Raw genomic sequence first — 10,968 nt, 5'->3', positions numbered from 1 at the left:
TTTCTATTTTTTTTTTTTTTTTTTACCACCCAAAAGACAAAAAGCACAAGGAAAATCGATATTTTAACTTCAAAATGCTACTACTTTTTAAATTTTCGAAATTTCGCTGTTTCCGTGATTCATGCGATAGCCATATTTATACTAATTACGATGCATTCTCTCTGGTCTTTTAGTTTCAAATAACCAGGTGGACCGGAATCATGTCAGCCAATCGAACCCGTTTTTAAAAACATGCTTTACCCAAGACTATACAATTTCCACAACTTTCATTAATTTCGTTAAAAAAAAAAATTGTAATTACTCTTTAAGTATGAATAAATCTGTGTGCAAAAACTGCATACCAAATTGTATCATAATTTCCTTAGAAAAAAAATCTCCAAAAAGTCGATTTGTACAAGCCGGATTACCAGAATACCCCCTTAAGGACCGCGCTCAACAATGAACTCGTGGTAATTGCTGCATACAGATTCATGAATATTCACCTGCAGACCAGTGGAGAGAATATGGTTCCCATAGTTATCCCCTTGATGCGCGATGATTCAATCGATGATAATGACCACCTCAAACGCTTGAAGTTCATCAAGTGCAACATCGCAGGGAAAAGAAAGAAGACGAGAAGGGGAAAGGAGGAGAGGTCACTTTCGAGCCTGAGAAAGCACGCGTCGCGTACGCAATTAACGAACAGAGAAAAAAAGCGAATTCATACAGGGTATTCCCGCGTAGAAAGAGGTTCTTTTCATCCCGAGAGTGAACACTCGAACAGGGAACAAAACGAAACGAAACGAAACGAAACAGCTCGCGAGAACTCCTGTTAGACTTTTCTTTTTCAGTTGCTCATGTTCAAGAAGGCATCGGTTAATTGCGTAAGTACAGTTTCTCAATTTCTTCAAACGCACCTGCGCTTTGCGTACGCGGAATTAACGAGGCATTCGAGGACATACACAACTATGCATGCGCGGCGGCTGTCGTAATTGAAACCTAAACCCTTTACACACGCCGTGCACGCTGGAAAACAAAGAGACAAAATGATCGGCCACGCGAAGCCAACCGATCGTTTAATATCGAGGAGAGCTCGAATACTGCCGTATTCCTCCGTACCCTTATTACAGATACCATCGATCAAGCGGTACGGAACGGATCACGCGAATGCAAGAAATGTGTCTTCGTCCGTACAATTTTCCCCCGTAGGCGAGCGACGCCGGTTCGTTGATCTGAATCCGTACGAACGGATGTGTGATTCATACATTTCAATTATTCACGTTGGCCGGCGCAACCGTTCACGATAAGGATAAAACCAGTTCGTTTGGAAATAAAAGTTGCGGCTCCTATTCCTAGAGGCATGTTACGCGCGTGATGTAACCCTCGAGCACGTTAAACGCGCCGCGAATCGAACACGTTCTCTCCTATCTTTATTCGAACGGTATTAACTACTCGCCGCGTGCTTTGATAAAGACAGACGAGTGAGTATCATTAAAAGAGTGATTGACGTTTCGTGCGTAACGCCATCTCGTGTCTTCGGATCATTCACGTAGGAAAACGATCTGCAAAAGACGAAGGGAACGGGAGGAAGAGAAGGAGATACGTACCGGAGCGCGGTGGGCTTTTCAAAGTTGGCGCCAATCACTTTCCACGCTCGAACTTGACCTTTTTATTAACAATGGGGATCAAGACGGTATCTCTCATTGTGTACTGATGCATTGTTTCGTTTCTACACCGTACGTTACTAAAGTTATTCCGACTTGTAATCTCGTATAAATCTCCATGGCGCCGTGTGACTCGCATACTTTAATGATATAAAATATGGTTATCGCACGTAGTAATTATAGATGCACATGTGTGTGCCTGAAGCAATTAAAATACCTTTGTTTGCAATTATTTCATAAATAATTATTTTATTTTATAATTATTAATTATTGTATAAATAATTATTTTATTTTATAATTATTAATTATTTTATAAATAATTATTTTATTTTATAATTATTAATTATTGTATAAATATTTTATTTTATAATTATTAATTATTTTATAATTACAATTATTTTACAACTAAAATATTTAGTTATTTTAATTTTTTATTTCAGTATTGTACGACGACATCATATTGGTCATATTTTAAGGATTCAGTCGCGCATTCTGATTTTTGAATTTCACAATTAATCAGGTCGCAGTTTTATCCTCTACGCCGCGATACGTTTTTATAACTTAGAAATGTGCAATCATTTTCATACGCACTGTTTCATAAAAATTAACCCCCAATTTGATTTGCGTCACTATGAATCGCAGTTCCCTCTACGTTCCTTAATTGTTACGTTAATACAAACAGTACCTATCGCGAGCTAGAAACTATTTTCGCGAAAGATTCGGAAATGTGTAAAACAAAACAGGGAGACCTAAATAAGATAATAACTTGAAGCAATAAATCGCAAATGTTATAATACGTGCGCACAGTGTATCAACACTTTGAGCATCGAAGTATAGCACAGCTCGAAAAGCAATCAATCTGTTATTTTTTTATTTCTATAAGCAAGAAAATATTCGCATTCCTCCGGAGCAAAGAAAGAAAAAAGGGAAAAAAAACATTGAATACAACAACCGGTAACTTTCGCCAGTCCGATAAAAAAAAAGAAAAAAATCATCTCGACGGGGGCAATTCGATCTTTTTCGCTTCAGAAATAATCAATCAGTTCGAACGTGACCGAGAACACGATTCAGATACATTCGGAGCCGCATTCTTGCCCTTGAGATTCTACAAAACAATCTTACCTAGATTCTCCCGTTCCCCGAATCCTCCGCCTCCGGCTTCACACAGGTGCACCTGCAACAACACAACAAATAAGCCTTTAAATTATAGTATTCTACCTGCGCGAGAGGCTCCGATTCCGCGCCAGATACCAGGAATCGAACGTAAAGGCGCGCAGGCGCGCGCCTGTGCGCGAAAAAATGAGCAAAGAGAGAAGAAGAAAGAAAAAAATCGAAGAAGAAGCAAAAAGGTATATACTCGGCATTCGGATAAGATGGACGAAGGCGAGATAGTTTCGTATCGCTACGAGCCGCGACGAGATTGCGCATACTTGATTGAACATACCCTCACGGTGATGGAAACGACAATTTTTCGCGCGCGCAGATTGTCGTTAATCGTCTGGAATTATTGGGAATGATAAGAGAAACCAAACCAAATGTATATTGTTTGAATCGGTTTGAGTTTCTGAATTTTTTTTTTTCTTTTTTTTTTGAGCTATTAGAATTTACAAAACAACGAAAATTATGTGACAATTCATTTTGAAGCATAGGAGTTTGATTAGTTTGACAGTCATAAATTTGGTGTTTCCTCGTTGATTTCGTGTACGAAGCAGCTACTGCGGACACTGCGGACGCGCGTGTAGAAAAATAAATCGGCCGGCGGCGTGTGCGCCAGGAGGAACGCGCCACCGTTCGCGTTCGGTCTCCCTGTTATCCAAAGGGAGATCCAAAGGAAGCGTAAAACAGCTCTACCAGGACTGTTCCAAAAGTATCCGACCTCTGCTTGTATTTTAAAACATACAAGTAGTTCCCCTCCGACTCTATAACTTTCTTCCAGCGGTCTTCGAGCCACTTCTCGAAGCAGTCCTGGAAGTCCATTTCCTTTACGGCTGGCAGCTGCTGCGTCGCATTTTGTTTTATTGCTTCGACGTCGTCGAATCTTCGGCCCTTCAAACAGTTTTTTTTTTCAGTTTTGGGAATGACCAAACATCACACGATGCTAGATCCGGATTGTACGGATACTGCCGAAGCTGAAGAATGCCATGTTTTACTAAGAAAACTTGAACAATGCGAGCTGAATGAGCAGCAGCGTTGTCAGGATGATGCAGACAGCCAATTGTCACACGCAATCGCTTCGGTACTTCTAAATGATATTCTTTATTTATTGTGCGACTTTGTGGGGCGTCATTCATGGCGGACAACACCTTTGCTGTCGAAGAAACCGGCGAGCGTGACCTTCACGTCGTTACTCCGACTCTGCCGCGCTTTCTTCTTTCTTCCTTTCTCTCCTTTATCTGCGTGTCACTCGTGGAGTCATCTCCGCAAACTTTTCGAATCGTACGAATTGTCTCCGGAACAGGTGTGACAAAGTTTTTGGCAAAACTTGATGCAAATTCTTTGCTCGACTCGATCCGTATCATTGTGTAACGCGACGCTCGGGGAATTTGGCGTTCGAAAAACTGCGTATTGCTGACGACTGAACAGCTTTAGACTTAGGCTCTTCTGTTAATCGGTAAGGGTACTTCTAAAGGACCCTCCCCCTAAGTGCTCCGTGCCTGCTTTTTACAATTGAATACTCGAGGACAAAGTTACATGCAGAGGTCGGATACTTTCGGGACAGTCCATGTACCTCAACAAATCGCCTTAATTTTCATCGTCAATAAGCTCTGGAGAAACCCCCGGTGCCAAGTATGCCGATCGCTGGCTCTGTTACGCGCTCGGTTGCTGCGCCGCTGTGTGCGCGTATACGTAGACGGTGGTTACACACCGCGCGGAATGACATGTCGTGTTGGTGCAAGCCGCGTGAGCGAGTTTAACGAATCTGAGGCAGAAAGAAAGAAAAAGAAAACGAAAAGAGAGAGAGAGAGAGAGAGAGAGAGAGAGAGAGAGAGAGAAAGAGAGAAGAGAGGCAAGGCAGGCATCACGGCCGAGTATTCCAGGTTAATTTTACCAAGCCCTAAGGAGCGCATGCGAAGGACCGGCGAAGGATAACGCTAGCGGGGCTCATCGGTTGGACGGTGCTCGAAGCGAACGAAGGACGCCCGCATTCCACACCGCAACCTGGTATAATACGAGGAATTGGTCGAACACAGAGCACGAGAGAGAGAGAGAGAGAGAGAGAGGGACAGAGAGGCGAAGAACGGGCTTTTTCTGTGTCCGAGAAGGAAGGGCCGGCGAGCGAGATAGGAGAGGAGGAGAAGGAAGAAGACGAGGAAGGATGGAGAACGTAGGGAGATGTAACGTAGAAAGAGAGAGGAGGAAACACACGGCGAAGCAACGAAAGTAGGGGTAGTTGCGAGGAGAGTCGCGTCTGTATCGTTCCTCCTCTTTTCTCTTTCATCCGCTGCTTTCTCTCGGTCGTGTAATCATCCTTCACCATTCCATTCCTCGTTTCACTCTAGCTTCTCTCTATCTGATTTTCTACGTTCGTCTTCGTTTTCTCCTCGATCTCTCTATATTCTTTATTCTGCTCCGTCCATTTGTCTCTTCTCTTCCTCTTCTTCGTTCCTCGTTTCTCTCCTCCCTCTCTCTCACTCTCACTCTCTCTCTTTCTCTCTTTCCTCTTCCATCGACCATCGTCGTACGGGATGAACCGCGTGCCTCCAGCGGAAGTAAACCACCGCGCGCTCGCGCGCGCGCGCGTTGGTATCCGCGCGAGAGAGCGCATTCTACACACAGTCTCTCAGGCGAGTGACTGTTCTTCCTTCGTACGAGAACGCGTAACTGGGATTCCTCCGTTTTGCGAGGCAGAGGCAGCTGCTGCAACCGGGCAGCCGCACTGGAGTAGGTTATCGCCGTCGTGGCTTTCACCACTTCGCCGGCCACGTCGCGTTCCCTCGCGCGCCGACAGAGTCACGATGACAAGGGAAACGGAAGGCAAACGCCGGCCCTCCGCTGCTTTACTCCTGATTGCCTGCGATTTCGGATCAGATAAGCGGCGTGGAATTTCGATGCCGGGCCGCATGGTTTTAACGCGGTACACGCTCGCAGAGTCGTTACAAACGATCCGACGTATCTTGTGAGACACGCTCCGAAATCCTTTCATAAAATATCGTAGATTTACTTTCTGCTACTGCTCGTGCCGAAATAACATGATTAAAATACAGGGTGGCCACTGAAAGACTGAATGATGTAAGACAAAAATAAATTTTACGAAAACGTTTTTCTAAATTTTATTATTTTATTTTATTTTTAAATTTTATTATTTTATTTTATTATATTTTTCAATTTTATTATTTTATTTTATTTTATTTTATTTTATTAAATTTTAAATAATATTTTTATTTTATTTTATTTTATTTTATTTTATTTTATTTTATTTTATTTTATTTTGTTTTATTTTATTTTATTTTATTATTTTATTTGGAAATATAATTAATAGATTTTTTCAGTATTATGTGTGAAAAACAACATTCCTCAAATGACCACCATTTTCCTGCTCATAAATACGGACCCTTCAGTTTTTCAATGGCCACCCTATATAAATGGATGGCTTTTAACGCTAAAATTACCAAACTGGTCGATCAATTTATAATTATCCACGGAAATTTTTTTTATATATTTGTAACAGTGTGTTTTTCGATGCTCGAGTGAATTTTTAATGAAATATATTAGTAGAAGCTTGAACATTTTCTTGTATCTTGCTACAAATATTCTATTTCAGTCGTCAGTAGTTCTAACCTTAAACGAAGCGATAAGTTTCGCCACTTTTCTCTGTGATCCGCACTTTTCGTAATAATAAACTATCCTTGAAATCCACTTTCTGTGGATTGAGAGTTTAAGAATAAACTGATTTTGATTTTCGCGCGATAGAATTCCCTCCCGATGAAACTCCCGAGTTCATGCATGCTGACAGAGCGTAAATTTATCGTTTTATCGAAAGGGAAGATTAATCTCCACCATCGAGCAAGACAAAAAGAGAAAAGTGGAATCGCGACGTGAACGTACATACGTGTATATATTTATTTTGGCGAGGCGAAGCTCTTAAACGGTCGTTTCATGGAATTAAATTCATCGCGTTTCCTACGGGGACTGTGAAATTTCATTTAATACGAGATTAATAACGATGGTGGTAAAGGATAGGACGAGCCAGCGGAACAGAGGAAAGCCGAGGACGGTCGGATAGACGTAGAATGGAAGGTAGAGAGGCGTGTACGTCGTATTATTCGTAGCTGTCCAGTTAGGCAGAGGAGTCCCCTGATGGGATTATAATGTGAATATAATGGCGTGCTTCCGCGCTACGCAACCCTTTCATCTCCCACTCCTGGCGGTATATACCTTAACCTTCCTTCGAAAACCCTTCTCCGCCGTCTGAAAGCTTAATCGACTATTTCGACGATTTTCTGGAGCTCACTGCCGCTGCCAGACGCGCTGCAACGGGAGGAGAGACACGAAGAAAAAAAAAAAAAAAGAAAGAAAAGAAAAAAGAGAACGAAAGTGTGATGAGTTCTAGATAGTCGAACTGGTCAAACCTGCTGCCGCTGGCTCAAAGGATATGCTAATGTTACAATTATAAAATAATTGCGAAAATCTTCGATCACGCGTACGCGTCTTCTCGAACTCGAAGAATTCAAAGTTTAAGGAGTACGTTCAAGCGAGCAATTTCAAGATTATTAATGAAACAGACACGTAGACGAGAAATCAGACGCTGGAGGAGATACCTTTAGTAGAATAGACTTCTCGAACTTGCTCGATTTCTTTTACAAAAGTACAACGTGCATAATTTTACACTCAACGAGTATTATGGAGTATAAAATGTTCGCAGCACGTTGTTGCTTTCCTCCAGCTTTTTAATTTATGGAGTTGATCGATATCTTTGCCGAGCGACTAAACACGGACAGCGACAGTGTTTAAACTATGACTATCCCAACGTAACTTAGATCGAGAGGAAAAATGTATCGGCAAAATCGCTGTTATTGCGTACGCGTAGAAACGTTTGACGCACGTCCGAGAGAATGAAAACTCGTCTGTTACGCAATTTCTCTCGGCGACGGCGATCACCCGCGGCGACTCCCGATACTTCCTCCTTCCTTTTTCTCCCCTATGACGTAATTCGAAACGCGCGTTTATCGGCACACGTATTTATAACACGGCCAGCGAGAACACGCCACGCTCAAAGGATCTTTCGATCGCGAATTACGGGATCAAACGACGAAATGCCTGCAAATTTATACTTACGCGAATCGAATTGTTTTCCTATTTATCCGTACTGACTTTGGAAATGTTGGGCCTTAATCGTAAAATTTAGGGGTGTGCGAGGATCCGAAAATATCGGGAACTCGATGGTCGGGACGAGTCGGGTTCCCGAAAATTTCCAGATTCCTGAAGGAATCGGGTTTCTCGAAAAAGTCGAGATTCCCAAAAATTTCGAGAAACTACCGTTTCTCGAACTACTCTGCAGTGCTGTATAACAGCTTACAAAATATATAAATACACAGTTAAATTTCTTCTGCCAGTGAAGTTATTGGAAACGCGGATTCTAAGAATCGCGCGACCTGATGTATACAAACGCGTGACTGCGCGCTTAGTACTTTGACATTATGTACGCCGTTGAGCAGTATCGCTGAGAAATTCGGGAAGTTCGGACGTATATATCTCAAAATCTGTGTGAATTTAATAAAGATTAAAAATCTTTAAAAAGAAATGTCGAGTGACAGTGAGAGTAAAGTTGNGAAAAAGATGACACAAAGGCGGGATGCACGCATTGTCACCATGAATTTAAAAGTAAGTATGCAAGTACTACTCGTTTATTACGCTATTCGAAGCACATGCATTCAAACATTAGTATATATGTGCTAGAAAAGAAACTGAATCGATATAAAATTTGTCGCATGTACGAAATGATACGCGAAAGATTGTTGAGCCAAAAGATATAACAGAAGGGATTGCTCGAATGATGGTTCTAGATCTGCGACATTTCGATACAGTTGAAGGCGTGAGCTTTAACGAATTATTTAAGCTTGTTCCCAATCCTTTCCCAAATCCAAACTCTTTCAGGAATCCCGATTCTTTCGAGAATCTCGAAATTTTCAGGTACCCGACCCGATATTTCGGGTTCTCGCACATCTCTACTAAAATTAAATGCAAAACTAAAGATATATTGGTTCTACTGCGTGAAGAAGAATTATTAAATTGCTGCAGAAAGCTGAAGATCCCGTGATGCTTTTGTACGCCTCTTTATAAAAATACCTTGCGGTATTATTGAATTGTAGCTGAATTGAACGAAGTGTTTCATGTTCGTGCGACTGTTCGGATGAAACGTGTCTCGCGTGTCTTTTCATTAAGGGACGAGAAATTTCAAGGTAAAAGGAGCGGAGGTAAAAATCAGTTTGCGAAGCATCTTGTTCTCGTGACGAGAAAGAGTGGTTAAATGATGTTAAAATCATTGTCGCGTTTCTTGGAAGATATAATAAATACCTACGTTAAAACTAACAATAGGTTCTTTACACTGTATTCGACAAATTAACTTTGCTCCTTGTATGTTATAAACAGAATATAAAAGCTGCAGTTTTTTAATCATCTCTTTCAATACTACACACATGTAACAAATATTTCATTAAATAAACTAATTTCAAATTAAGTGTCATTAAAAGATTCTACCCTGAATGTGTCAAACAAATTTTCAATTTATGTTAATAAAAATTACATTGGTACCCTCTATAAATATCAAACATTCATTTACTCTCGATAATTCACGGATGAAATGATTGAAAGAGAGAAGAGGAATCATGACAGGCGTAGTACCAAAATTCCGGTAACTCCTAGAATAATAAATTCTCAGCTCGTCACGATAAAATTCATCGTTCCATTCGTCCTTCCTGTATTAATAAAAATTATGTAAATATTTTGCGAAAAATTCCGATTATTCTCTCAACGCCTCCCAGAATAATAAATTCCTAGCTGGTCACGATATGATTCATCGTTCCCTTCGTTCCTTCCCTGGATTAATAAAAATTACGTAAATATGACTCTATAAAATCAAAGATCCCTTTGTTCTCGATAATTCGATCGATAAAACGATTGTAAGAGAAAAAAGAAAGAAAGAATCGTGACAGGCGTGGAACCAAAGTTCCGATAACTCCTAGAATAATAAATTCTCAGCTCGTCACGATAAGATTTATATTCCATTCGTTCTTCCAGTATTAATAAAAATTATGTAAATATTTTGCGAAAAATTCCGATTATTCTCTCAACGCCTCCCAGAATAATAAATTCCCTTCGTTCCCTTCCTGGATTAATAAAAATTACGTAAATATGACTCTATAAAATCAAAGATCCCTTTATTCTAGATAATTCGATCGATAAAACGATTGTAAGAGAAAAAAGAAAGAAAGAATCGTGACAGGCGTGGAACCAAAGTTCCGGTAACTCCTAGAATAATAAATTCTCAGCTCGTCACGATAAGATTCATCGTCCCCGTCATCCTTCCTGTATGCACATGTACCAAAGAAAACGCGAGGCCCGTTGACAACCCGAGCCAGCAGAGAAAAGCACGCAGGATGAACTCGTCAGACACACCAGCGCTAACTCTCCCCGCGTATGTTTCCCTTTATGTTTCACTCGGTCGATTTACTTTTTCCAGCCGGTCCGTTCGATTTATAATCTTCCTCGTGGAAAGTTTTTGCGCTTCGGCCCGTGATTCGCGATTCAAGGATCAATGCGTACGCGCCTTAGATACGCGCTCGCCCGCTCGTCCGCATAGAACAAGTTACGGCGTCATGCAACGTCCGACGCGTTCGACGTTCGCACAATGGCACGATAAATCAGCGTCGAACGTACGCTTCATTTTGTCCGTCAATTTGTTTGGATACCACAGCGACGCGCATCGAACTTTAAGCCGCGTATTCTCATTGACAGCGCGAGTAAAACAACGCGGTGGAAAGCCGTGTGTTTTTGGTTTCAGATAGCACTGGTCAACGTCTTCGTTACGTCGAGAATTACCTAATTGAAGGTATTGCTCGAAACTTTCAGCGATCGTCTGATAAAATATATCGGCGATCAACAACTCTTAAGGGGGCAGGACAGTTTGACGGGTCTAAAACTTACGAATACTTTGGAGAGCTGGTAAAACAAAAGTACATATATATATAGTATAATAATTTAATATTTATAATGAGGATATTATATATAATATAAATAATATATGTATAATATATATACTATATATATAGTATAATAATTTAATATTATTTATAATGAGGATATTATATATAATATAAATAATATA

The 10,968-nt window shown here is 40.8% G+C and overlaps 2 protein-coding genes across 3 annotated transcripts in view; one reads left to right on the top strand and one right to left on the bottom strand.

The window, feature by feature from the left end:
* Positions 1–10,968, bottom strand: part of LOC122530430 (protein expanded-like) — a 133,074-nt gene that overhangs the window by 95,414 nt on the left and 26,692 nt on the right. For both annotated transcript variants that reach the window (XM_043657362.1, XM_043657363.1), the window contains exon 2: positions 2,766–2,817. The gene's annotated coding sequence lies outside the window, so the exon portion shown is untranslated. The remainder of the gene's footprint in view (positions 1–2,765; positions 2,818–10,968) is intronic.
* The window catches only part of LOC122530437, a 27,433-nt gene continuing 24,878 nt past the window's right edge, over positions 8,414–10,968 (top strand). Inside the window, exon 1 of the transcript XR_006306988.1 lies at positions 8,414–8,465. The gene's annotated coding sequence lies outside the window, so the exon portion shown is untranslated. The remainder of the gene's footprint in view (positions 8,466–10,968) is intronic.

This window comes from Frieseomelitta varia, unplaced genomic scaffold, assembly GCF_011392965.1.
Source record: "Frieseomelitta varia isolate USP_RPSP 00005682 unplaced genomic scaffold, Fvar_1.2 scaffold_342, whole genome shotgun sequence".
Taxonomy (NCBI): Eukaryota; Metazoa; Arthropoda; class Insecta; order Hymenoptera; family Apidae; genus Frieseomelitta; species Frieseomelitta varia.
Note: the sequence above shows the minus strand (reverse complement) of the source record. Positions and strands in the feature narration are given on the sequence as shown.